Source organism: Melozone crissalis, unplaced genomic scaffold (assembly GCF_028551555.1).
Source record: "Melozone crissalis strain CALT ecotype California unplaced genomic scaffold, PUWL_Pcris_2 ptg000021l_1, whole genome shotgun sequence".
Classification (NCBI taxonomy): domain Eukaryota; kingdom Metazoa; phylum Chordata; class Aves; order Passeriformes; family Passerellidae; genus Melozone; species Melozone crissalis.
The window spans coordinates 1963047-1973105 of record NW_026535799.1 but is presented as its reverse complement, the minus strand read 5'-3'; positions in this window follow the sequence as shown (position 1 = coordinate 1973105).

The following is a 10059-nucleotide window of genomic DNA, read 5'->3' as shown; positions in this document are numbered from 1 at the left end:
GTTCCTTTCCACCCATCCCTCTAAAGATCTCCATTACTGGAGTAATTGGCACTATTGGATCAACTTTTGATGTGATGAGCAGTGGATTTTTGTAGTCAACATGCCAATTTAAAGTGCCACAAATAAAAGATCAATTACTTCTTTCCTGGAGAAGAAATTAAGGTAAAATCTTTCAATGTAATGGGCTGAGTGTACAAAGCTAAAGAGGTAGAAGATTTAAATGAGACTGTCTCCTGAGAGGATGTGTTTTTAATGTAAAAGTAACAAAAACAACCCAAACAGTGAGAGAGCATCACTTGAGCTGCACCTCTGTCAGTAAGGGATGGATCCCTCCTGCTCTTTCTCCTGCCTGGGGCACCTGTGTGGGGCTGGTTGTCCCTGTCATTTACCTTTTGATTGCACAACCATTTCTTAGAGAACAGTTGGCTCTTCAGACTCCTCTGGGCATTCAAGGGAGTCCAGGAGATGTGGGGGTGAGCTGATAAGTGGGTTTGGATGGTCCTGGCTGTTAGGTGTTGCTATGTTTCCTGATGCTGGTCTCCAAAGCAATCCCTGGCACGCTGCTTTTGTGGAAGGCAGAACAGCTGTGTACTTGAAATTACCTGTTCTGGGGAAATGCAATGAATTTTCTGCTAGGAACTGCATGTAAGCAGAGATGGAGCCTGAATTATGGATCTGCCCTTGTGGGGATCCCTTACACTGACACAAAGCTCTCTGTGCCTCTCCAGAGGGCTGTCACCCTACAGAAACATGTCACTTCAGGGCAGGGAGGGGGATTTGACATCACAAAACATCGAGGGAAAAACATCGAGGCAAATTCTATTTTTCTGGTCAGGAAAACCAGGGTGTGTGCCTGCTGTGTTCCACGAGCAGCAAATCAATTGCTGAGGGATTTCTGCTGGGAGATTTGTGCTTTATGAAATTCCTGCCAGTGGCAGAGGGCTGGGGAGCTGGAAACGATAGCACTGTCTTCCCCTCCTCTGCTGCTTTAATTGTTTGTAATGATTTAATAAGCAGCACTATTCTTCCCTGCAGCAAACACAGGTGGCATTTTATTACCTTTACTAGGGCCCCTGTTTGGAATTTCTTTGCTGTATTTCCTTCTTTGCAGGCTTGGTCCAAAACTTGGAGAGGTCAGTGTAAGAACTGGACTTTGTGCTGTCAATATTCTGAGTGTTGAGCCAGCACCAAATCCATGCAATTTTATGGGAAAGAAATAATAAGGACAAATGACATGATTTAAACAAGGAAATGCTCTTGGCTTTGGCATTTTATGTACACAAATGCACACCAGAAGAGGAAGAGCAAAGCAGGTACAAGCTCCCAGTACTTGCAGAAGAATAAATGGAAATAACTTCCTGTTTAGGCTGGGAATCAGGAGAAAATTTATACTCACCAGAAGGGTGTTGAAGAGGAGCAGCTGCCTAGTGACAGCAGACAGGTGGAGAAGTGAAACCCCAAATTAAAGGCTTTTAATGTGGAGTTTTTTGGATGTTGGGGTCTTTAGAAGCAGATTTTGTGAGTCCCATGGGCAATGGAGGTGACTTCCCAGGGGAGCATCCCTGTCCCATGCCTGGGATCTGCTGCCCTGGTCCCACAGAGTGATTTGGGTTGTACCTGATGGCTCAGCAGAGCTTAGGGAAATGCCTCAATGTTGGTTGGATTTGAATGGCATTTGGGTCAAATCGAGTTTCTCCTCTGAGGGATGGAGTCTTGACCTCTCCACAGGTTTCGCTTGAGTATTTCTTTAATCTGTCCCCCACCCCAAAACCCCCCAGCAGATCCCCTTCTCCTGCCACTCTGTGTCTCCCACAGCTGTGATCCTCAGAGCTTTTCCCTTACACTAAAAGAACTGGAAATCGGTTGGGTTTTGTTGCCTCTTGGCAACAAAATTGTCTCCTATTGTGCAGCTCAGGGGGAAAGAAACCTCTTCCTCCCTTCAGTCTGCTGCAACAAAGTGTTTTGTTCCTCTTTGTGAAGAACCAGGAAGAAACACTTCTTTTTAAGATGAGGGAGCCCAATTCAATTCCCTTATCATTCTGAGCAAAATAACCCAGTTATTTATGTTGAAAGTCACTCCAAAATTTTGAAGAGATCTTTTTAGAAAATATTTTTCTTGGTGACTGATTATGAGTGGGTATGGGAAGAAACTCTTTGCATTGAACCACTCAAAGCAGTAATTTCTTCCCAAAGAGTAGATGTAATTCCATTTTTTGGGTGAAAAAAAATAAGTAGTAGTGGACCAAAGGAGCTTCAAGCTGATCTCTATTTGCTGCCAATGACTGAATTAAATGCACAGGGTTCCTATCAGCTCTGCCAGACAAAACGTTGTATTTGGGTTATTGGGGGTTTTGTCAGAAATCTTTGTAGCATGAATAGTTCATGGACTTATCTCTGCTGGCTTCAGCCATTCCTGCTGTCCATCATATCTTGCTATTATAAGGCAGCTCTTTTCATTATATTGTCTTTTAATTCAGATATCTGAGCCTTTTTCTACTTCTAGTCCCACTTTTCAGTAGGACAAACATTTTCACATTATCGGTGAGTGTATTCAGTGGTGGCAACACAAATGAAGGCAAGGAGCTGGCAGGTGATAATTTATGAAACTTTCTATAATGGGAAAAAAACTCAGCATTCAATTTCCATCTCCTTAGAAATCTCTATTTCTTTTCTTGTCTCTTGTGCTCTTTGTGGCTGGTCTGAGTTTAGTGCTTGGAAATGCAATTATATGGATTCCAATTCTTTTGAGAGAGAATAATCTTGTACACAAAGCCAAATAAATTTAACTTTTCAATATTAGAGCAGTTTGACATCCAGGTTGGGGACCTGGCAGTGGTTAGTGCCTGGCCAGCCTCAGAACACAGAGTTTGTCTGATTTAGGTGAAATTTCATTCATTGGAGACAAAGTAAAATTGCCTCTCATTTGCTCAGCACTAAAAATCCATCTGAAGCTGATTGCCAAGTGATGGGATTAACTCCTGCAATGGCACCATAAAATGAGAGACGGAGAGAGGAATATTAAAAAATGGCATTTCCAACCATGTGCAGGCCCTGATGGCCTGCTGTTGGCTTGGTGCTGTCAAAGGGGCTGATTTTGATGGTTTTAGAGACACTAACCTGGGCAGTGAAATGCACCTCAGGCAGCAATTGCTTCTCTGGTGTCTGCAAGTGCCTTTATCTCCCTTCGTGCTCCTCAGAACTGAAATCCTGCACAGACCGAGTGAATCTGAGGCTTTGGGAAGGCCCAGTGGTGACAGATTTTGGTGAGATTTGAGTCAGGAGATGGAAGCAGCAGCTGAAGGGGCTGTAATCTTCATCCTTGGGCTCTCCTGCAGGCTGATGCGGTGTGAAGGAGGCAGGGATTCCATAAAGCAGCTTCTGTAGCTCCTGGGGGAAAAAACCCCAAGTGGTAAGTTCTTTAATTTGTTAGAGTTTCAGGCTATGCTGCACCTCAAGGCCAGACTCTGCCCCTCTCTGCTCCAGCTGGTGCTTCCCAGCTGTCCTCTGTGGTTTTTATTTGCAAACCACCTCCCTGCTTTCACTTTGCTTTAAAAAATCAGCACCACGTTTGTGGCTGAACAGGTCCCAGAGCCGGGGAGAATGGTTTGAGATGCAATTTGCATCACAGAGTTATTACAGCAGGGAAATTGTCCCATCCCTCCTGTGCCTGGAGCTGCTAATCTTGTTCTGAACATTGAAAACCTCTTCAGCTTCTCTCATTATACTTAAATTTGATTTCACACCTCTTTCACGCAGGCTTTTCCTCTCTCCTTGGCTGGAATTCTCTGAAAAGATAAATTTTATCAAGCCTTGGGACAGTTCCCGTCATCTATCTCTGCTCCTAATGCTGCTTTTAATTATCTTGGGAACCTGAGTATGAGGGAAACTGGGAAGAGTTTAGTGAGAAGAAAAGGAAGGCACAGAGGCCAAAGTGTAAATGCAGAGTCTGGGTCACCAGAGTCTGCAGTGTTGTGGGGATCTGGGCCGTGCAAACTGATGTTTTTCTCTGTGAATGACTGATTCCTTCTGTATCTCCTCCTGAAATTCCTGTGCACCAGGGCTGGTGCTGGAACTGCAGCCACACAAACTCCCCATGGAGCTGTGTGGGACACAGTGGGAATCATTTATTTGCTGTTTTTGGTGAAAAGTTGTGACATGAACCTCAGTGTCAGGGAGGTGACATGTTAATGCTGCTGCTGTCAGACAGTGCCCACACACTGTGTCTGGAGACAGCTCAGGAGAAGATGAAGAAAAACCAGGATTAAATCCCATGTGCCACTGAACTCTATCAGAGATAAACTGCTTGGAGTGAAGTCTGTGAAGTGACTGGGGAGAGCTGGATGAAAGGGACAGCTCTGAGAAGTGTGTGGTACGTCAGTGATGTCCTAACACTCATCTTTGCACAGAGATGAAAAAGTATCAGTTTGCATGGCCTGAATGTCTGGTGTGGAAACTGTGTGTTGCACAAGCTGTGCTGAGCTCATCTGGCTCTGAAATATCATCTCTGCACCTTAGCCAGCAACAGCAGCAGAGTTCTGAACAGATTAATAACAATCAGTCATAACCCAGAAGCAAACCTTGGCAATACACATCTGTGGCAGATGAGGAGACCAAAAGCTTTCATTATCGTTCAATAAAAAAATCTTCTCTCTTGGCATTAAAATGCTTTAGTTTCAGCTCTGCCCCAGACTATCAATGTCAAGTGTTTCTCTGGCTGTTGGGGGTAGGTTCTCCCCCATAGCTCTCTGCAGGTTGGTGCTAATTAATGATGTTCTGTCAGGTTCAGATGTTTTGACGCCTGACCAGGGAGTGCAGAACAGGGATTACAAGTGCTGACATTTAATGTACTAGAAAGTCCAAGGGATAAATTTGTGCCAATTAACACCTTTAACTAGGAGGATCAGTTCCTGTTGTGCATGTACCAGAGTCTGGGCACAGACAGGGTTCCCAAGGGACCAAGTAGGGCTGGGGCTCCCTCCAGGCTGGTCCAGCCCCTCAGGGTGCTCAGGAACAGGGGTTCCCCACAGCCCAGGGCACCCTCGTTAGCCCTGGGGCTCCCAAGGGCAGAGCCGTGGCTGAGGCTCTGCAGGAGCAGGCAGGCTCAGCCCTGCTCCAACATGGGATCCCATGGGACAGGGCACGCTGGGATTTGCCCCTGCAGCTACCAGGTGTGTCCAGAGAAACTGCAGGGAGGGGGTGACCTCTGTCAGTGGGACCCCTCTGTGCACAGGTGCCCCCACTCCTGGGGTGGCTGTGCCAGCTCCCCCAGGGACCTCCAGCCCTGAGAACCTGGAGCAAGTGGAAACCACAACTTTGCAAATGCTGCCTGGGCCCAATGCAAATGGTAAGAGAACGGGGGTGTGAAAAAAAAAATTGTTTATTACAGAATTGTTTATCAACAACAATACAGAACAATTTTAGAATGTAAGAACATTTGCAACAACAACAACAATCCATAGAACATATATACATAAGAACCTATCTAACTAAACTATATTAAATCTATTTGTAGAAGACAAAAAATTCTTAAAGTCTTAAGTCCTAAATCCTATTCTAAATAGAAAAAACTGTAGAACAATGTAGAACTGTAGAACTATGTACAAAAGGGTGCCATCGCTGTCTGGAATGTTCATCAGGGGTAGAAGAAAAGCAGGTGTCATGGTTACTGCAGTCAGGCACAGACGGCTCTTCCATGTGTCCCCAGGTTGTCACATGTGGGCAAAGCAGGACTCTGCTACCAGAGCTGAGCTTGGCTGGGTCTGGAACGGAGCTTGAGTGGCCCAAAGAGAGGACAGCGCAGGCAGTGTGTGGCCACCAGACTCCAGTTCGCGAGGTACCACGTCCCTGAGCAGGGACCAGCCTAGCTCCAGTCTGGCAGCAGGGGACCCACTCTGCCTGTGGGGATCACGTGCCTATCCTGCTGCTGGCATTGTTCTTCACCCCAAAATCATGTCCTCTTCCTCATCTTTTACATCAACGTCCATGTCCTCAATGTGTTCTTCCACTTCCACTTCCATGTCCTCCTCTTCCTCATAAACATCCACCTCCATCTCTTCATCCACATCCACCTCCATCTCTTCATCCATATCCGTATCCACCTCCATCTCTTCTCCAGTCTCTTCCTCCATTTCCACATCCTCTACTGTAGGACTCAGGACATCCACCTCCATCTCCTCCACTCTGTCCATGACAGCCTGCAGAGGTGGCAAAACCTCAGAGTGGGGTCCCTGTCCCACACCATCCCCACAGAGCTGCAGCCCACTCGGGCAGCTGGAGGTGTCCACCTCCATGGAATGGCACCATACCTCCCTCAGCTGACAAATTAGACAAAGGATAAATGTGAGCATCTTGAAGTGAGGGGTGACAAAATGCAGGCACCAGGGAGCTCTCAGGACTGATGGGAGTAGCAGAGGGCAGGTAGCAAGAAGGGCGGCAAGAACGGTGACGAGGGTGAGCAGGCGCAGACTGAACGGTGGGCTGACACAAGGGCCAGTGGTTGAGTTGTGCTCCTTGCTGGGGGGTGGCAGTTCCAGTTGTAACGTGGGATGTGACATCACACAGATTCCAAGATTCCAGGGTCAACAGAAGTGGTCACTGGGGATCCCTGAATGGTTGGGCTTGAAACGGACCCTGAAGATCATCTTGTTCCAAGCTGAGCAATCTTCCCCCAGACCTTGGGGGAGCCCTGTTCCCAAGGATGGGGCATGCACAGCCTCTCTGCCCAGCCTGGGCCAGTGCCTCACCACCCTCAGTGTAAAACAGCAGCTTCCTTAGATCCACCTTCAATCAGCCTCCTGCAGTTGAAAGCCATCCCCCTTGCCCTGTCACGACAGGCCCTGTTGAACACTCTGTCCCCTTCTTTCCTGTGGGACCCTCCCAGTCCTGCACAGCCACAGTGGAGCCTCCCAGTGTCTCCTCTTTTCAGGCTGAGCATCCCCAGTCCCACTTGGACAGCAGTCAGTCAGATCAGGGGATGTCAAAGCTGAAGGGTAGCAAATAGCATCAGGAACTGAGAGATGGAAGCTTTAGACCCAGATTTGCCTCTAAATATACAAAATTAATAACAGTGGAGGGGAAGATGGTGGGACACTTGTTCTGTTCTAACTGGTCAATTTTATTTTTTTCTTCTTTTTTGTCATGCTGATGGTTTTTCTGTTTGAAATGAAGCTTGGCACAATGTCCACTGTCTTCTCCATTTGTGAAACACCAAGCAGAGTCTGGGCAGGCTGATGATGCAGAGCAAAACCTGCAAATATACTGGTGATCCTGAGGCTGGGTGTGCAGCTAAACCCAGCCAAAAGTAATTTCTGGAAAGTCAAGCCTGGTTTACATTTTCTTGAGTTTGGCTATGCCAACTTTACCGGTCATTTATAAAAAAGCAAATAAAAAGTTCAAACCGAAACAGACAAAAACCCAAATAAACAAACCCACGCAAACCAATCAAACAGATCAAAAACCCCAAATAAAACCAAAGGGAATAAGGAGTTAGTGTTAGTTGTGAGGATATCACAGCAGGCAAATTGCTGCTTCCCACAGGATCACCATAAAAAGCCACATAAAACAGCTGCTCCAAAATATACCCAACAGGAGAAAAATAAAAAGTGATAGATGGCAACTTTGGGGGCAGCTCCACATTAAGGTGAAGGATGAGCAGTGGTTCAGACCCAGCATTCCCCACCCTCCAGGCTGCTGTTTGCTCCTGATAAAAGACCCTTGCAGGACTATGGCCCCTCTCAGTGCAGTGTAAATCATCCCCACAGCTCTCAGCTGAGCCACTGGCATTTCCAGAGCAAGATCCAGGCTCCATCCCGAGCATCTGTGGAAGGTCCTGAGCATCTTCATGCCTGGAACCACAAAACAGCTCAGGCTCTCCCTGGACTGGGTTTTCAGGGGAGGTTTCCATATCCCTGTGAGATCTGTTCATCCCTCAACACATCTGACTTTATGTACAATGATGCATTTTTGTTCCTTCCTTGTTCCTGTGTGCCAGTGAGGAAGCATCCATGTGAATGGAGGATGTTGTGCACAGGAACATTTATTCCTGGATTGCCATTTTGCTTCACTGTCACTCAGCTGAACATGGTCCCTTTCTAAGAGGGACTTACAAGAAATGTGTAGGAATTTTGGCTCTGAGAGGAGCAGAAAGCACATTTTCTACACCCCATTCCCAGCAGATGCAGTTTCCCTGGCAGAACAGTGATTGCCGTTCATCTTCCTGGGAAGAATGTGGAGACCCATTCAGACATCACAGATTCAGCTGATCTTTGGCTTTGTGTCCCTTATTTCACATGTCCAGTTTCAAGGGCCATTAAAAGAGGCTCATGTTTGCCTTGCTACCCAGAAGAGCTGTAGTTATTTCCAGGAGAAAACAAAAAATTGATTGTCCTCTGGTGTGGTAGAAATCCCACCACAATTGTGACTCTGAGAGCAAAGACAGCCTGTGCTTTTTGGGGCTGTAACAGCTGAGAGTGTGGCAGAGCAGTTTTTATATTATTTTTAGAGTGCTGAAAACATAGTTCCCAAAACAATCTTTCTCTCCTGTCTTCTGTCATAAACTGTGGAACAGAGAAAATGGAAAGGAGCAGAGGTTTGTTTAAATTGGCTGAGGTTTTTAAAGTCTTAAAATAGTGTCAGCTTGATGCATGATACTTTAGAAATTGGATTAGTAGCACCTATTTCATCCCACCAGAGAGGTGGGATTTAAAACTTCCAACAACAGAAACACTGGATGTGAGAGAGCTCAGTTTTTCACCCCTCACACAAGTATCTTGCTGTACTATTTTAAGCAGCTCAGCCATATATATTAAAATATTGCTCCAAACAACAACAGAATGAAAATGTTCCATCAAATGGGAAAAATAAGAAAAGTGGGCGGCAGCCCTTTCTGAAGAGCTTGTGTTGATTTTGCAAAGTTGGATGCAAACAAGGTTTGCCATATTTCTTTCCTAGAAAATGTAGATATTTAATAGAAATCTGTGTCTGAGGCTGCTGAGTTGGGTATGATTTTAGATCTGGGAGGAGCAGAACAGGTTCCAGAGAAGCTGTGCTTGTGTCACCCTTGGCAGTGCTCAAGGCCAGGTTGGATGGGGCTTGGAACAACCTGGTCTAGGGGCAGTGCCCTGAACATGGTGAGTCCATGAAAAGAAACTTTTGGTTTTCCTGAGATGCTGCCTTTGCAAGGGGAGCTCACAAATACCCCGCATAGTTTGAAATGCCCTGAGCAGAACCCAGCTGTGCTTTCTCACAGGTGACGAGGGATTTTCACTTGTATTTTATGGGGGATTTTCAGAGGGCAGTGCAAGAGCAGCTGAGTGTGTTTGACAGGCAGAGAGGGCCAGTGTGGCAGCAGCTTAATGCAATGGAGCTTTTCCTTCTGGGATCCTGTATAACCTGAGGCACTCTGGGGCTCTTGGACCTGGCAGCTGGGCAAGTTAATCATTGTAACAAGTGATAAATTAACCTGCTCCACTCTCCTTAGCATGGCTGTGATGAGCATTAAGTAAATGAGCGAGCCCTTGCCAAGGTGGGAGCTTGTTCTTAGCCAGGGAGCAGGGAGAAAATATTGCTTGAAGTAAATAAAGCAACTCTGCTTCCCCAGGAAGAGGAAAAGCAGCAATTAAATATGTGAGTGTTGCATGGAATAATTTGCACAAGGACATATCTTGTCTGCTATGCAGGAATGTTCCCAATCAACCATGCTTCTCCTGACCTTTATTTTTCTGTATTTTCTACCACATCATATAAGAGACTCTTGATTTAAAAAAACCAAAACAAACACCTTGTGGGGAGGCATTTCTTCCTTTCTTCAGAGTGCCTCTTTCTTTTGTTCCCTCCAGAGCTCTCACTTCATTTCTGCTGTTCCTCGGAGCACAGGCTTACCTCTTTCCTGATCCCCTGGGCTTGTTTTGCCTCTGGGTGTCATGAACACTATTAATTGTGGGGTTTTTCTTCCATCTTAAGTCTGTCTCTTCAAGTGGTTTACCTTCATTTACCTGTTCAAGTGATGGATTTTTCTCACCTTTTATTACTTAGTGCTTTTTCTTCATTCTCTAAACCCAA